The following is an 18,011-nucleotide window of genomic DNA, read 5'->3' on the forward strand; positions in this document are numbered from 1 at the left end:
AGTCCTTAAGGCTCTGAACTTGAGATTCTTGATGTCTTTTGGAAGCTTCTGCATACTAATCAAAAAATGTGTCCCACTGAGTCTGTGGTGTTTTACTGCCTCTTGACTCAAGGGCTCCATGGAGATGAAGGATTTTACTTAAATCAAATGTTCCCTCCAGGGGAAACTGCAAGCTAGAATCATCTCTGGTATACCAATTCCATTTGTCTACAAACTTACAATTTTTATGGCCATAGTGTGTGTACATGTACAATGCTGGAGTCCCTTTTGGTGGAGCTGGTACATCTTTAGACCTTCTGCTCCCCATGTCTTTAAGCCCAATTCACACAGGCCTTTCACACAGGAGAGGCTTATTGAGGGTGTCCGGTCAGGTCATGAGATTTGCTAGTGGCACAGGAATGCTGTGGCTAATGTCCAAAGACAAGATTCCGTAGCACTGGCATACAATGCAGTTACTCACTGTTAGACACGGCTCATTCATGAGAGTGGGGATAGGGAAAATTTGTCACACAACCCTGATCTCCTTCAGTCTAAGAGTTTCCACCTTGCACCCTTGCTTTCGAAGAGCACACAGAACAAGTCTGGCATCCTTGGGGCGGCTGCACAAGGTTTCCACTCCTAGCTTCAGAAAGACCTCATAGTTCTTTACAGAACTTAACTCAATTCACACGGGGAAACACATTAACTGAGAACAGCAACACAGTTTCAAACTCTTTTCCACTCACAGTTCCTACTTACATAGTGGGTCTGACAATTCTGGCAGCAAAAGGGTCGGATAGGGTAAGCCTCAAGCAGCGAACAGGAACACACACAGACAGTCTCTCACCAAAAAGCCCCAATAGAGATTTCAAAAGGTCTCTTACCTTAGTTTGCCGCCAGGGCGTCAGTGAGGAGACAGTCTGTATCTCAACTGTTCACTCTGGGCATCTCTATCCGAGTCACGGCACCAAACTGTGGAAGAAGTCAAACTTTGCATTGTGGTTGTATCAGAATTGACAGAGCCATCTTGGTTTATTTAAAGCTATACAAGTGATCACAAGGAGGGTTCTCAAAGGAACTCTGACCTCTACAAGTTTACAAGCGTATTTATACTTTAGACAGAGAGAAAAGATGCAGGGTCCAGACAAAGCAACCTTGAAAGAAACAGGAAGAATTGATCATTCGTTTGTCACACATAACCAGTTTACTTTTTCAGCAAACACGTTGTTTTGGGAACAGCTATCAGTTTGGGGTTTTTTTGGTTCCTGGAAAGGAGGAGGTTAACACCTGCACACAGACAAAACAAGGCATGAAGGTTTTTTCTTGTCTTAGAACATTTTGAAACACAGCATCAACATCAGCATCTTTTTCTCTTCTCTTTCTCTCTCTCTTTGTCTCAACTCTTAGTCAAGTAAGAGGCCTGGTTAAACTTATTTCCACACTTCCCTCCGTTCTAATGTCTCCAAGCGGCTCTGAGCAGCTCACGCCACCTCGCATGCCATGCTGTTAGAATCTCTCATGTCTTCTAACTCCTTACTCAGACTGGTGACCTTTTCCCAGAGCTGGGCATTCTTTTTGGCCCCTAACTGCAGGCATGTGGCCAGCAGCCATGACAGGCAGTCCTTCTTGGGCTTACCCCAGGCAGCAACAGCAGCAAACCTAGCCCAATGATCGGGTATGGTTCCCGGGTCACTCCAGGCAGGCCTCAACCTATCCTTATCCTACCCGGGATTCTCTATCCCTGTCACTTCCTTAAGCAAAGCCACTAACGGGGCCCAGCCAACTCCCTCCATTCCGACCTTTCTCTCCAGACCAGAGTCTCTCAATCCTGTTCGTGACTCCAATATATGTCCCAACCGCCTGCGGTGGGTTCAGGATTGATAGTGTGGTCAGGGGTAGAAATCATAGCCATTAGGGCTGGAAGGGACCTCGGAAGATCATCGAGTCCAGCCCCCCACCCAAAGGGCAGGAAGTCAGCTGGGGTCATAGGATCCCAGCAAGATAAGCATCCAATTTTCTCTTGAAGGTGTTCAGTGTAGGTGCTTGAACCACCTCTGATGGCAGGCTATTCCAGACCTTGGGGGCTCGGATAGTAAAGAAATTCTTCCTTATGTCCAGCCTGAAACGGTCTTACAGGAATTTATAACCGTTCAAACTCATCATCTCTTGGGGCGCTCTGGTGAACAAATGTTCCCCCAGATACTGGTGGTCACCCCAATAAACTTAAAGGTGGCCATCAGATCACCCCTGAGCCTGCGCTTTTCCAGGCTAAAGAGCCCCAGGGCTCTCAGCCTGTTGTTGTAAGGTCTGTTTTCCTGACATATGATCATGTGCGTGCTCTTCTCTGGACTCTCTCAAGCTTCTCCACATCCTTTTTGAATTGTGGAGCCCAAAATTACATGCAGTAGTCCAGCTGCGGCCCCACCAAGGCTGAGTACAATGGGAGAATGACGTCCCGGGATTTGCTTGAGAAGCATCTATGCATGCAAGCCAGCATTTTGGTCACTTTACTAGCTGTAGCATCTCATTGAAGGCTCATGTTCATCTTGTGATCAATGATGACCCCCAAGTCTCTTTCTTCCATAGTACTAGCCAGCGTAGCACTGCCGAACCTATAAGCATGCTGCAGGTTTTTCCTCCCAAGGTGGAGAAACTTGCATTTTTCAGTGTTAAACACCCTCGGGTTCTCGTCCACTCATTTGCTGAGCTTGTCCATGTCAGCCTGGATTGCCCTCCTTTCTTCAGGTGTGGATGCTTTGCCCCAAAGGTTGGTGTCATCAGTGAACTTGGCCAGTCCACTTCTGACTCCAATGTCCACATCATTAATGAAGATGTTGAACAATATGGGTCCAAGGACAGAGCCTTGGGGACCCCACTGGTCACAGGACACCATGATGATTGACTTCCGTTAATTACCACCCTCTGGGTCCAACCACGGAGCCCATTTCCCAGCCAGCGGATTGTGGTGGACCTAAGGCCACAATTGGCCAGTTTCACCAAGAGGTGATCATGGGATACCAGATCGAAAGCTTTTTTGAAGTCAAGATATATGACATCAATCTTTTCTCCCTTGTCCAGGTGATAGGTCACCTGGTCATAAAAGGAAATGAGATTGGTCAAGCAAGACCTACCCGCAACAAACCCATGCTGGCTATCCCTCAGGATGATGGCATTGGACAGTCCATTAAGGATGGCCTCTTTAATAAACTTTTCTAAGATCTTCCCCGGGATAGAGGTCAGGCTGATAGGCCTATAGTTTGCCGGATCCACTTTCCTCCCTTTCTTGAAGAAAGGCACCACATTGGCCTTCTTCTAGTCTTTGGGCACTATACCAGAGCACCAGGAGCTCTCAAAGATCCGTGCCAGAGGCTGGGCTATGATGCTCACCAGCTCCTTGAGTACCCTGCAGTGTAGATTTTCAGGGCCAGTTGACTTGAAGGTATCCAGCATCTCAAGGTGTTCCTTAATGAGGTCAGCATTGATGGAGGGCAGGGGATCTTCCTCACCCAGACCTCCCTGTCCCATAGTGGGCATGGGCTTCCTATGGAACTGATGAAAGACCAACACAAAGTACCCATTTAATAGGTTGTTTTTTTCCTGGGCGTCAGTTGTCAGTTGTCCCATCTAGTTTAGCAGGGGTCCAATGTTGTCCTTGCTTTTCCTCCGGCTCCCCACATATCTGAAAAAGGACTTCTTTTTATTGTCCCTGATACTTGAAGCTAGTTGGAGTTCAGTTGCAGCCTTGGTTTTTCTGGCTTGCTCCCTGCAGGACTGGACCAGTTCAGAATATTCCTCCTTGGAAGTGAATCCCATCCTCCATCCTTTGTAGGTCTTTCTTTTTAGTTTCAGAAGGTCTGCTAGATCCCTGGAGAGCCAGGGGAGTTGCTGTGCCCTCTTGCTGCCTTTCCTCCGAGATGGAATAGAATTAGCTTGTGCACTGAGGATCGCTCCCTTGAGGAGCAACCACTCTTCCTGAACTCCCCTCCCCCAGGGGTCATGGTCCCTTAGGCCCTCACTGACAAGCCTCCTGAGCTTGTCAAAGTTGGCTTTCCTGAAGGCAAGGACTTCAGTGTTGCTGACTGACTTGCCAGCTTTTCGGCGGATGGTGAAGGTGATCGGTTCATGGTAGCTGTCATCCAGCTTCCCATCAGTCACTAGATCGCTGATTAGGTCATCCCCAGTAGCCAGTACCAGGTCAAGTAGCGCTATACCTCTCATTGCCCATAGACTTCTTGAGTCAGGTAGAGGTCATCCACGCATGATAGGAACTGGTTTGCGACCACTCGGATTTTGCTGAGTGATTGTCCCATGAGATGTCTGGGTAGATGAAGTCAACCGTGGTAACTATGGTCCTGGAGCATGCGGCATCAGCCAGTTCCTGGGTGAACTCCTGGTCAAGCTCTTGACTTTGGGTGGGAGGTCTGTAGTAGACTACCACCGTTGTGTCCCCTGTGCCGTGTTCCCCATGGATTTTAACCCAGAGGGTCTTCAGTCGTCCACCCTGGTCACCAACATCAGCTTAGAGGGACGCGTAGTTTTCCCTAACATAGAGAACATTTCCCCGCCCCTTTTATCTATTCAGTCTCTCCTGTACAAGGTATAGCCATCTATACCCATAGTCTAGTCATGGGTGGAGTCCCACCAGGTTTCTGTTATCCCTATGACGTCATAATTATTTGTGTTAAGCAGGAGGATGAGTTCCTCCTGCTTATTCCCCAAGCTCCTGGCATTCGTGTACAGGCAGGCAAGTGTCCCCTTGGGGGCTCTTGCCTTGCCCACAGATTGTACCAGGGCTGGGGCAGGGGTGGGGTCCCTTAAGTGCCTTGGCCTGCTGACTTTGCAAGGGTTGCTTAGCGGGCCAGCAGTGGTGGTAGTGCCCCACCCCCCAGCGGGCTTAATTTAAAGCCCAGTGGAGCAGGTCAGCCAGTCTGGCTGAGAAGAGCCTCCTCCCCAGCAGAGAGAGGTGGAGGCCATCTCCTCCCAGCAGCTCGCTGCCTCTCTCGCCAAAGAGCGGGCTGTGGTCATGGAAGCCAAAGCCTGCCTGATGATACCAGTGCAGCAGTCAGGAGCTTCTTTTACTGAGCTGCATCTTCCTTCTAAAGATTTCTAGATTTCCTTCCTTCCTTCTATGATTTCCAGATGTGCCAGCCAATTTATAACTTCTGAGCTAGGCTAATAACTTACAGCCATCCAGATTCTCCCATTATAATTATTCTTAGGACTGACCAATAGCAGTACAAGCCTTGCATTCTTCTGATAAGCTTAATTTTAACTATGCCACAGGGCCTACCATTACTTCTACAAGGCTTTGCTAAATTTACTAGGCCTTACTTCATACAAGGCCTTACTACATCTTTGACTTTAATTAGGCTCTTAGCAGCAACTTAATATCTAAAGAAATGACAGAAAAACACTTGGTCTAATCTTCACAGAGCCTTTAGCAAGCACCTTTATCACACAGACATAATTTTCAGCTGTCACAGGCCAGAACCTGGGGGACGCTAAAGCATGGCTCTCTGATACATAGCCAGCATGGGTTGTGTGTTTGCTTCCTCTTCCCACTTGTCCTGAGGTCTCTGGGATTTGCATTCCCGACTCACAGCAGCAGGACTCTACAGGGTTAGCAATTCTTCCTGCTTCCAGATGCCTCTGGGATTTGTAGTCCACCATTGCACCCAGCACTAATTAAGCAGGTTGGGCAGCTCTGTACTTGGGGGAAGGGAAGTTTAACACCCCTCCCTGGCCCCAGAGCCCAGCAGGAGTTTGCCTGGGAGTGGGTTCAGCGAGCCAGCCTGTGAGGCTAGTGAGCCAGCCTGTGAGGCCAGTGTGCCAGCCAGTGAGGACAGTGAACCAGCCCTCATTGCTCCAGCTAGGGAGCAGAGGGGCGGGGCCAGCCCTGCTGTCTGGAGCAGGCAGCACAGCCCAGCCCAGGGCTGCAAAATGCTGGGATGCTGGGGGACTCTAATTTAAATTGAACCAGGAAGGGGTCTGGGACAGAAGTTTTTTATAGACTTAACTGATTCAAGTCAAACCAGTTTGACACTACATTCAACCAGGTTTATCTTAAACCAGTTTCAGCCATTTTGAAACTGGTTTATGTGCACTGAATTTCTATTCTGTTACAGGTTTAAATCAGTTTCTGACCACTTAAACCGGTTTATGTGTAACTTCTGTCCCTAGGCTTAAAGGTATCTACACATCTTCCTCCTTTACATGTAAAATAGCCCCATATAATACTAACATTGGCAGTTCAGTTCAACTCATGGTTAAAGCACATTTTAACATTAGTCTTTCTGTTGGCTTTTTAGCCCTACGTGATCTCAGCTTCACTACATTTTCAGTCCTTATTGGTTCAGTTCTTGTTTGGTTTCCTTGTTTAGATGTTTTTACTTCTGTGTCATTTTCAGTCTCCTCTATCATTTCTTGTTGCTTTGATGTTAGCTCTGGTTCCTTTGGTGAATCTTGTGATGCTGCTTCTTTTCTCCCCTTTACGAGCTACAACTGTCATCTATTCCTTCCTAACACCTGTCCCTCCCTTCCAAACCTAAAAAAAAGTAATCTACGAAATCTATCAAAGTAGTCACACTTTTTTTCATCCCTAGGCTTTCCTGGGTCTCCCTGTTCAACCAAGAGGGTTTTTTGGCCCCTTTGCCCCCTGCTTTATGTGCAGTGGGATTGTCCCCTTCTGTGCCCAAAGGATTGTTCCCTTGAGGAAAGACCACCCTTCCTGGATTCCCACCTCACCAAGGTTCTTGTCCTTCAGTGCCTCATTTACTAACCTCCTGAGCTCATTGAAGTTAGCCTTTATAGGATCTGGGAGCTACTTGATGGTAAACTAGTGCTGTTTGTTTCCATGTTTGTCCATCTGAAATAAGCACTGTAACTTTGTTGTGCAGTTGTAGTAACTCCCTCGAACCTCTGTTGTAGTACCATTTTTGTTTGAGTTTGTTGGGGGTGGTTGTTTTTTAATGTTTTCATGTCTTGCTTTTCATTCTGATGAGTATCATGCACAAGATTTGGCAGCCTGGTTTTGTGTTTACTGTTACACAGCATTTCTGCTGGGGACAATCTGTTTCACGGGTGTTACCCAGTAATTTAAGAGTGACAGGTAAAAATCAGTGTATGAATCTTTAGCTTTTTTCAACCATTTCTTCACTATTTGTACTCCATTTTCCACCAGACCATTGGATTGTGGGTATTTAGGACTTGAAGTGTTGTGACGGAATCCATATTTGTTTGCAACCTCTTTAAACTCAAGACAGTTGAATTGAGGCCCATTGTATGTTATCACAATTTGTGGAATCCTATGTCTAGCAAAATCTATTTGATGTGAGTTATGGCATGGTTTACTGTCATGTTTTCAAGCAATGCAATTTCAAGATAGTGAGAACAATAATCCAGAACTAATACATACTTTTTTCCTATGTGTATGAATAAATCAATGCCCGCTTGATACCAATGGAGCTATGGGCTTCTCTATGACCATCATGGGCTCTTTTCTTTGTACTGATCTGTACTTTAAGCATGTTGTATAAGCCTTTACGGCATCTTCTATGCTATTATTTATGTTGGGCCAATATACAGCACCCTTGCTGTCCTGCATTTTTTAATGCCTAGATGCCCCTCACGTATTCTGTTTAACATGTCTTTCTTTAGCACTGCTGGAACAACAAGTTACGAGCCATTGAACAAAATGTCATCCAGTGTTGACAGCTTTTCCTTGAACTGAGAGTAGGGGCTAGGTATATGTTTTCTAGGCCAGCCAGCACAAATAGCTGTTACCACTTTTTGCAATATGGTATCCTGAGCAGTAGCTTCTGCAATTAGTGCCCACGTTTTATCTGTGACAGGAATCACTCTTTTAGTTAGATTCACATGTACTATGTCTGAGTCTGGAATTCTGTCATTTTTCCATTGTGTCATGCTCTGGACAATGTAGCTGCAATACGTAGATGCTTTCCTGGTGTGTACTATCAGTCTAGATCATACATGTGCAGTTGAAAGAAAAGTCTCTGTAATCTGGGTGGCATGTCCAATTAACCTTTTCCTTGTTATAGTTACTGAAGGTTTATGTTCAGTTTCAGCTATCACAACTTCCCATAGATCAAAATATGAAATTTCTTAGTCATATACCAGAGCTAAATGTTCTTTCTCAGTTTATGCATATAGACACTCAGACAGTGCCCTAGATGCGTCTACTAATGTTCTCCAGCTCTCCCCATGTTTTTGAAGCAAAGTTGCTCCAATGCCTTCTTTAGAAGCATCTGTTGATAATTTAATGGGTCTTTTAGGATCATAGATTTTAGTACCGGAGCTTTCATTATATTTCCTTTAAGTTTTTAAATTCAGCTTCATGTTCCCATATCCACTGAGCATTCTTTTGTAGGAGTGATCGGAGAAGTTTTCTCTGCTCTGCTCAATTAGGTAGATATTTCCTTACAAAATTGATCATTCCCAGAAATCTTTTCACTCCTTCATTATCTGTAGGAGGTGGCATGTTTGTAATGGCTTTAACCCTTGCAGGATCCATTTGCACCCCTTTCTCAGCTGATACGTTATTTCTTTGACCCTAAATTTCCATTTTTGTTTGTGCACTTTCAAATCTGCTCTGCAAGCTCTTTCTAGTGCCTTTCTCAGCCTCAAGTCATGTTCTTCCATAGTATTTTCCCAAACTAATACATTATCACTATAAACCATAGTTCCATCAAGACCTTCAAAGCTTTGTTGCACCTTTCTGTGAAATACTTCAGATAAAGAACACAGTCCAAAAGGAAGCCTATGAAAGCAATACCTTCCAAAGGGCATAGTGAAGGTACATAATCTAGTGCTATTCTTTTTTAGGGGAACTTGCCAAAACCCAGAAGAGGCATCCAAAGTGGAAAAATATTTAGCTTCTGCCACATTGCCAAAAACCTCTTCCCTGGTGGGAATGGGAAAATACTGTACCCCCTTCTAATGTACCTGTTCACTTCCTTAGGATCCAGACACAATCTCAAGAATCCATCTTTTTTTTTTTTTTTAATTGTGACCAGTGAATGAACCCAAGCAGTTGGTTGCTCTACTTTTTCTATTACATCCACATTAACTAATCTAATTCCTTTTTTCAGTTCTCCCATAGTACAAGAGGAACATTCCTTGAAGTATGTATGGTGGGATTAGTTGGTTCTCTTCATTCTATCTTGTACTCAGTTGACAGTTTCCCAATGTCTTGAAACACATCATAAAACTCTTTTTCTGTTCTTGCTTTCTAGTTATTCAATGGCATCCATTCTCTTAAACAAACATAACGTTTTACATGTTCACAACCCAATAATTGGCACTAGCTTTCCTGGGACTGTTACAAACTGAATTTTTACTATATTACCCTTGTGTTTAACATGCAGTGCAAAAATACCCTTGGTTGCAATCATGTTTCCATTATATGCTCTAAGTCTCACTTTATTATTCTCATAATACGCAGGTTTATTTTTCATTTTCTGAATAATGTATTCTGGTATTTACATTGACCTGTACCCCTGTATCTAATTTAAAAGTTACCATTAGTCCATTGGTGTCCAGGTTGATTGTCCAATCCTCAGAAGAAAGAACTTTTTCTTGCATTGTGCCAGTAAGGAATTCTTCCTTTTCCTCATTGCACAGAGCATGCACCTGCTGTTTCTTGTGTGTTACATTCTGCTTCTTTCTGCAAACCCTTGCAAAGTGATTGAATTTTTTGCATGTGTTGCACCACTTACCAAATGCAGGACATTGCATGGGTTTGTGGTAACCCCCACAGTATCTGCACCTGACCATTGTTTCTTCAGTCAATTCTATTTGGCCTCTGATTGTCTGCCTCATAGTGAGGTCCTCCTTTCTGTATTGTCTGTGTGTTGTTTTAGGGTTCTGCAGTCTTGTAATCCTGTCTAGTTCAACTTGTTCTGTTTCTTCCTCTTCCTTCTGCAGCCTGGCATTTGTTATCTCAGCCACTTGCCACATTCTAATTGCTTTTACCAAATTAAGCTCAGGATCCTTTAGCAGTCTTTTCCTGAGACTTGTACCCAATATATTTGGTCTCTGATCATGGACCTTTTAGGTCTCCAAAGTTGCATGTCTGGCTCAGCGGTCTGAGGTCTTTGATAAACTCCTTTATTGTCTCGCATTCTTTCTGCTGTCTCATGTGGAAATTATACCATTCAAAAGTTTCATCTTGTTTTGGTATATAATATTCCTCAAACTTTTTAATTACTGTGCCATAATTTTTCTATTCTGCTTCTGACAGGTGTAGGCTATTATAAAGAGACAGAGCTTCTGGGCCTGGTATATTTTAAAAAAGAAAAGGAAAAAGAAGCTACCTTGAGTGTGTGGTGGGCCAGTAGGGGGTGCTTCTGCATTCAGCCACCCACCTCACTGCGCCCAAACCCCTTCCAGGCTCTGACTGCCTCCCTGGGGGCGTCTCACGTCCACCTGACCCCACCTTCCTGGAGCACACCTGCAAGCCTAGGGGTAATGCTGCCACCACCCAGAGTCTGGACTGATCTCAGACCTGTGCCCTTTGGTAAACACAGGCCTAGTAATCCTTGAGGGTACTTGAGGTCACTTGACCCACTGCAAGAATTTGGGGTGCTTCCCTTAGTCTGAAGCCCAATAAGGGTCTCCCATAGTCAGCCAAACCAAGGGGACCCCAAGGCATAATCTAGACCCTTTCCCAAGGGTCTAGTATGCCATACTAGGTACAAAGGAGAACTTTATTGGTTACAAGGAGTAGGTTTGGAATAGGGTACAGGGTACAACAATATCAGAGAAATACCTTAGAGCAAACAGTGGCATGGTAGCCTTTGATCTCACATCTGAGTTACTGCAAGCTATATATCTAGTTAGATCTCAGGTAGCTTACTTACAAGTATCATCCAGAGGCTGGTGGAGATTTCCTTTGGAGGCAAGCTGTTCATTGATCGTGAGTTGAGAGAGAGTTTCAGATGGTCCAGCTTTTCTGAGAGTTCATCATGGCTGCTGGTCTCCTCCTGGGCTGTCCTTAACTTATATAGTCCTTATAACCTCACTTACCTGATCCAATGGAGGCCAGCAAATGTTGGTTGCCAGCCACCCAATTTGAAATACATCACTGGTTGCCAGGTAGACTGGTGGGGTCTTTAGCCCCCTCCCAGTCATGTTGGCACTGCTTAGAACAATAGGGAGTTTAAACCCCTGTCTTAGAATGAACTACTGGGTTCAGAAGATTCCCCACTCTTGAACAAAGGATGTACTTACGGTTGTTTTCACCCTTGCAAAGCTTTATTTAAGGATACTCGCAGACGCAGGTGATAGAACAGAGCAGAGAGGATGATCACTTCACATCGGCCCTAGGCAGCAGCCACCACCTCACATAGTTCCCCTGGCCCCGGAGTGTCCTGATCTCGAGGATGCGATAGCCTGCGTCAGGGCTCTGCGCAAGTCGGAATTCTTGCCAGAGCTGAGGACCCCATCGTAATTTAAGAATGTGCAGCTTACATAGTCTGAAGTAAATAACGTTATCTCGAGCTAGGGATTTGGTTATCTCAAGCTAGGAATTTGGGGATGAGTCATGATCCAACACACCTGGTGTTTACCACATTCCACTGTATTACAACATTCTACTATCTAGGTTCATGGTTTGGTCACACTCACAGAGCAGGAGGCTACGTGCTGTTTCACTGGCCTACTATGGAATCAGCATGCAGAACTCTTGCTATTAGCATTAGTAAAGCTCTTACTATTACAGCCCCTCACCCAGGTATGTTTGGCCAGTCACATAGGTAGAGGGAGCAGGTTCCCCACCTCCCTCAGGAATGTATCCAGCTTGGGTTACAACTCAGGGTTACCTGAAACGGATGGGGCCAGAGGTGTCTACCCTTTGCAGTGTCCATGGTAACCAAACTGTCAGAAAGCAGAGTTTGGGAAGAGACAGGTGGTATTCTGCCACACTTACCCCTCATCCTTTTAAAAGCTCGGGCACATGGCTTTACAGAGCCATGGGTACAAGCATGTTTCATTTGAAAGGGTCACCTTTCACACCTAACGAGAAGTTACACACACATAAGACTGGTTATAACAATACATGGAGTACAGTAAAACACATTGGGGTATTCCTACCCTAGAACATTTCAGGGTAGGGCTGAGTTTGGCAGGTCCATTACCTATAGTCTCTTTGTGATGGAGGATTCACTCCCCTGCTGTGGCTTTCCTTGACATGTTCCATGGTTTCCTGGGCATTTCACTTGGTCTTCACTTGTGGGTGCTCCCCAAGGAAGCTGTCCTGCTCGCATCGGTTGGGTCATGGCTGCTGCAGCAAAGCTTTCTGGGTGACTAGTTCAGCCTGAATGAATGTAGCTGCTCCTGGAGAGCATCTCGCTGCTGCGCCAGGAGGATGGCCTCCTGTCCTGGGGACTCCCCCTTCTCCTGCAACTTGTGGGACCGCTGTCCTAGGGTGTCCTGCCTATATAGGTTGGTTTGCAGCTTCTGGTCTAGCTGCTTCCGGTGTCAGTTTGGCACCCCCAGCAGGTGCTTCCTCCCCTGCAGGGTCTTAGCTTCCTGTGCCTGCAGGTGCTTCCTCCCCTGCAGGGTCTTAGCTTCCTGTGCTGGAGCAGGTTACCTCCCTCACTCAGGAATGTATCCAGCTCAGGTTACAAGTTGGGGTTACCTGAAGCAGATGCGACCAGAGGTGTCTGCCCTTGTAGTACCCATGGTAACCAAACAGTCAGAAAGCAGAGTTTGGGAAAAAACAGAGATGGTATTCTGCCACAGAATATTCTTCCTTCTCTGTGTCTCCACTGGCCATCATATATATATGATGAACGTCTGCTTAAATTTCTTCCGGTTTTCTGCTGCATTGCTAGACAGCTTTAACTCCTCTGGAATTCTGAAATGCTCCAATTTTTTTCTCTCTCTCTTTGCACCCTGCTTCTGGTATCATGTGTTGTTCTTAAAAGATTAAGGAGTTAAGCTTATAGAAAGATAAAGCTTGTTTATTCAGAGAGCAGTACCCTGCCTACAGTTCTGCTGTTCTTTCCTGAAAACCCCAGGCAAATGTAACAACTTATACATAATGAAATACAAAAATCTAGAATGCTTGGCACCAAAATGATACCTTTTTATTAGACCAACTGAGAAATCACAAAAAAATATCCTTTTCTGCAAACTTTTGGGCCCAAAGGCCCTTCATCAGGCTCTGGGAAAAGTATAGATGATAAATCTAATAAAAGGTATCATGTTGGAACCAGGAGTTCTAGATTGTTGTATTTCTTTTTGTCTCAGACCAACACGGCTACCAAGTACATCCCTGACAACTTATTCATAACACTCTTAAAGGTATCTACACACACCCAACCCAACACACCCAGCAACACCCCTCCAGAGTTGCGACTACCTGGATGTCTCACACCAGTTCAGTGACTGCTCTCACTACCCTTTTCCTATGCCATGCACTAAGCTTGACACATATTAGTGCCTGTTCTGTGGCTTGGTTTAGTACTATACAATAAGCACTAGGGCTGTGATAAATGTTGCTGGTTGTTTTGTTTTGACACTGTTTTGACTCATTTCGAGCTTGAAACAGCAAAATCAGAATGAAACAAAGGGCTTCAAAACAGCCTTGAAACTAAATGAGGGTAGTCGAAATGTTTCAAAACTTTTGAAAGGTTTTGAAGCTGAAGCTGCACTTGCATGCAGGGAAACAGAAAGTAAGGAGAGGGAAGGGGAAAAGGGGGGGAAGGACACACTGAGGGCGCACCTTAACACACATGCTAGAGAAGAAGCTCCTGCAGGAGAGGAAAGAAAGGCTCTGTCACAGTTTGACTGCCTGAGATGCTGCTGGTGCTACTGTGCTGCTGCTCACTAAGTTATTATTTTACCTGTTGTCATTTAAATGGTGGACCAGACTGAGACTGTAGGGGAGGAGGAGACCTCATTGAGGCACACTACTGTGTCATGTAGGGGCCTTAGTGCCAGTGAGGGCATGCCTTACACCCCCCCGCTCCAAGTTTTGCTTGCCAGAAGCTTGAGGTACAGTTTCCCAGAAACCCCTAAACCTATCTCCTTGAAAGCTGGCAGGCTCCATGGTCTCAGCAGGGCCTAGCATGCTTGCAGTTTTCACCCCACTGCACCTTAACACACACACATGACATGAGTTTTGCTTTCAAGACTTTGAAGTGCACTTTCCCAGAAACCCCTGCACCTATCTCCTTGAAAATTGGCAGGCTTTATGACCTCATAAAGGGGCTACCATCCCTGCAAGTTTCATCTGAAATAGGCAAGAAATGACAAAGCTATAGGCAGTTTCGTGCTTCCCCATTATAGCCTATGGGCAAAATGTCAAAACAGTGTTGAAACAGTTTTGATGAAACAAAACAGTGCTTTCAAAATGAAATGAAACTAAACGAAACACTGTCCCATCGAAATCAAAGTCGAAACGAAACGGTGCTGTTTCACACAGCCCTATTAAGCATATGCAGAGGTGAGAGCTGGTTTGCAGCTCTGTGGGTGACCTCCACTTTGGGATTTCCTAACCTGCAAGGACTCAGCTTTGCAACTTGAACATTACTGTAACGTAGGTTTTGTGTTGTTTAATTAATAAATGCATTAAACTCCATGGCTCTAGAGGGCAGACTGGTAGCTGCACTAAGCTGAACTAAGTATCTCTGTAGTGGTAGGTCCCAGTGAGGATGGGGCTCAACATGCCTCACCCACCCAAGTCTACAGCCACACCCCAGAAAGAGAATATGCCAATTGTGCTGCTCCAGGCTTGCTTCTCTGTGCCTGCTCTTGAGCCAATTTCCAGCTGGTCTGAGAGCAGGTGCTATAGATGAGTCGGGAGCAATCTTACCAGTGAATTTCCCAATCTGGTGCGTGTCTGCAGCCTCAGGTGGGTGGGGCCTGACAGTAGCTCTGTCCTCTCCAGGACCCATTGCTGCTGCCACATAAACAATCCCATTCTCTGCTCCCTGCCATGATGGAAAAATGACCACTGTATTTCCCTTTCTTGACCAACATCTGAGCCACAAAGACACTTTTCTTTCTTCAGAATGATTCCAGGAACCACTTGGTGGGGATCCTTGCCAAGCCTCTGCTAAGTCAAAATGCACATCCACCAACTCTCCCTTCAGCACCACCTTCCTGTCTCACTTGTTGGGATATTGTTTATCCTTGGCTGCTCCTGTCCTTTTGAGGCTGTTAAGGGATGGAGTCTTCCAGATGCTCCATGCTGCTGCTTATTATTTCCAACTAGGGCACAAGTGTCTATTTTCCTGTTCTGTCCTTCCCCAGATTGCCCCAAGGGTCTTTTGTAAATATAGGCACAACATTTGCTGCCTTCCACTTCTCAGGAGCAGCAACTGTTTCGAATGAGAGGTTGCATGTTTCTGTTAGTGGTTCAACCCCTTCAAACTTAGTCGCCAAGGCATGTGTTCAGAGGGAGCTATCTGAGCTGAGTGACTTCATGCTGCTTAAATGATCTGCTTGTTTCAGCACCAGTTCTGGCACTTCTGTGTGGGGATGGAGAGGAGAGCCACAGTAAATCCTTCTAGATATTCCCAGGACGTCTGCCTCCATACCCACTGAGGTTCCTCAGGCTTAATAGTCCATACCACTGGGGAAGCATGAAGGCTGTGCTCCCTGCTCTTCTAGTGGGGTTTAAGTGTGATGGAAGAGGTTGAGAGGGGTATGTGCAAAAGGGTTATTAATTTATGCAGTTGTATGTCTTTGCATGATCATGTCTATTAGAGTTCCCATATGGGTACACATTGGAAGGTGTGTGTATGCATGTCTGCGTGTGAGATTGTATTTTGGGCATTTGTGTTAGTACTGTGTGTGATGATGCTGTGCTGTGACACACATACCCAGTGAGGGTACTCACGCTGCCACCCTGTGCATGTAGAGACAAACACAGCAACATACCCATGTACACACATACACATACATGAATACCCATACATACATACCCATACATACATACCCCTAAACACATGCACACACCCACACCTGCATCTAAGTACAAATGCAAACACAAACATGCTCATGCACACATGCTAATTGACAAATACTTCCCATGCACAGACATGTTCACATCCACACCCCATTCCTGGCAGTACTTTCCCATGCTATACTGGCTTAATACTGGCCCATGGGTGCTGCTGGCACCCACTAGGTAATATCTGAGTTGAAGGATTGAGTTGGTTTTCGCTGTGGATCCTGTGCAGGGCCCACAGAGCTTGCCTGCCTTAAGACACTGGCACAGCCTTGCAGATTCCACACAGCCCAAGATGATATCTTATAGGGACAAAGAGAGGAGTGAGGCCTGGGGTAGACAGCATGGTTTCAGAAGGAGGAGACTTGCAGTCAGGCTAGGACCACAAACAGACCATAAACCAGAGAGAACCACAACTGAAAGCCAAGTAGGGCCCTGGTCTCTGACCAGACTGTCACTGCAGTGAGACAGTGCCATAGCCCACAACCTAGATGGCACAATAGCTTGGGGAGGGTCACAGTCAAAGCTCAGAACCTAGGCAGGGCCAGAGCTTAGACCATAGAGAGCAAGAACACCCCAGCAAGAACAAAGCTGTAGGACCTCAGTGTTTGACCCTGTCCTTCTACCTGGCTGCATGTGGCTTTGTGGGCCCCCAGGCTGCTCCCCACCCTTTGTGATTGATTTCTTTTCCCCTGGAGGATTCCCTACCCAATCCTGCTCAGCTCCTTGCTCTCCCTGACTGTCTGCCTTTCCCTGGACCCCTTCTTCCACAGAATCCAGTTGTATGTGGCAGGACCCTGTGTCACAGGTCCAGGGACACCATCATTGTTGGCCCTTGTGAAAGGCAACTGTAGAGCATTGATCAGGATGTGAACCTTGTCCCCACAGCCTGCACTGACACTCTTTGAGGTCACAATGGTGGGGTGCCAACTTAGAGGCAGGACTGATAAAACTATGGGGCTAGTTACAGATCCTCCACCAACCCAGAACCAGACAGGCCCCTGAGTAATGAAGGGGACCAGTCCCACCATCCCCTGCCCCTCCAGGGCCTGAAATGCCTTGTCCTAGTACTGGATAAGGGGAGAGGATATTTTAGAACAGTGGTCACCAACCAGTGCATCCCGATCCACCGGTAGATCTCGGAGCCTCTTGGAGTTGATCTGAGGCTGGGGTGGGGGATTGAGTGCCTGCGTGCATGTAGGCGCGCCCCAGCCTAGCAGGTCAGTCTGTGGGGAAGGGAAGGGGCGGAGGCTAGATCGAGGCTCCCGCAGTGAGGAACAGTGCTACAGGGGCAGGAGCAGGGGTAAGTTGAGTAGGACCCTGGCCAGGTGGGACTTACCTGCTGGGGAGGTGCATCCCCATATAATTTTTTCTCTCCCTTCCTTGATCTGCCCTGTCTCCCCACAGACTTACCTGCTAGGTGTGTGTGTGTGGGGGGGGGGGGGGGGGGCGGGGCGGTGGCACACAGTAGATCTTGGGTTGTTTTTAAATGCCAAAGGTGACATCCTACTTAAAAAGGTTGAAGACCACTGTTTTAGAATTCAGAAGCATGGGCGACTGATGCCTCCTTAGTTGGGGGGGGGGATGTGCCCCCCCCCAGCAACCAGTTAGTGACCGGGGGGTGGGTCCCCCTGTAGCCGATCTCACCAATGGGAGGGGGAGGGTCCCCGGCGGCCAATCGCAAAGAGGTTGATCGCTGCAGCTGCGTCCGGAAGTGGCTGTGGCCACTTCCAGGAGCACTGCTCCCTGGCTGGCACTCGCAGAGGGGGTACTGGTGCTCCCACCTGTCCCCTCCCCCCACTTCTTACCTAAGCAGTGAGCACGGCTGGTCAGAGGGTGCACCAGTGCTCTCAGGGGGTGCACGTGCACCCCCGTGCACCCCTTACACATCACCAATGTTCAGAAGCAAAGTAACAGAGGGGGCAATGTTGCCAGCAGAGGCAGAAGCTGGTGCAGTGCTCAAAGCCAGCCCCTCATCCTGTTTCCCCCACAGTGGTGACACGTGCACAAGGGTACATGTGCACTCCCTGAGAGCGCTGGTGCACCCCCTGATAGC

The sequence above is a fragment of the Alligator mississippiensis genome, chromosome 5 (genome assembly GCF_030867095.1).
Source record: "Alligator mississippiensis isolate rAllMis1 chromosome 5, rAllMis1, whole genome shotgun sequence".
Classification (NCBI taxonomy): domain Eukaryota; kingdom Metazoa; phylum Chordata; order Crocodylia; family Alligatoridae; genus Alligator; species Alligator mississippiensis.